Source organism: Phaethon lepturus, unplaced genomic scaffold (assembly GCF_000687285.1).
Source record: "Phaethon lepturus isolate BGI_N335 unplaced genomic scaffold, ASM68728v1 scaffold49396, whole genome shotgun sequence".
NCBI classification, from domain to species: Eukaryota; Metazoa; Chordata; class Aves; order Phaethontiformes; family Phaethontidae; genus Phaethon; species Phaethon lepturus.
Genome location: NW_010546473.1, coordinates 2,110 through 2,771, shown reverse-complemented (window position 1 = coordinate 2,771; position 662 = coordinate 2,110).

The window sequence follows — 662 nt, the reverse complement described above, 5'->3', positions numbered from 1 at the left end:
GTCTCATCTCTCCAGAAGCCTAGAAGCAAAACAGTATTTTCAGTCTTTCACCTCAGGAGAGAATGAGAAAAACCAGACACATACATAAACTTTTCAGTAAAAATATGCTTAACTGAAAAACATTTTTGTTCATTGCTTAAAGCTTCAAATGAAACAAGGCTGAATTTTAGAATTCTTTCCTAAAACTAGTATTTAAATGCAGTAACTGACAGATTCTTCCCATTCATAAAACTCAGCTCTGTCATCCTGCACTTCATTGTACCGATATATCCAAAGCTATGCAATGCACAGCTCTAAAGAAGTACTGTATTCTGCAATGGCTGTCACCTCACCCTTTGCTAAAGCTTTTACTGGTCCGTTTGGTTAGTTGCAGTATTCTGAAATGTAAAAATACCCAGTATGCTTTCAACAGCATGCCAATGTCGCCACAAGAGAGAAGTCTCTCTACTGAGCTACCAGTCCAAGAGCCTTTCCGTTTCTTCAAATACAAATGGCTGAAGTGGAGAGGAAGAGATTAAAAAAAAAAAAGTTACTCCATGCAAAACATACTAATCACAATTGAGAAGACTGAGAAGCACAAGCAGTATAGACTTTGCTTTGGGAATTCAGGGCAAATAATTTGGGAAACAGAGCATTAGCTATGAGTGCCATGAGAATTGTTT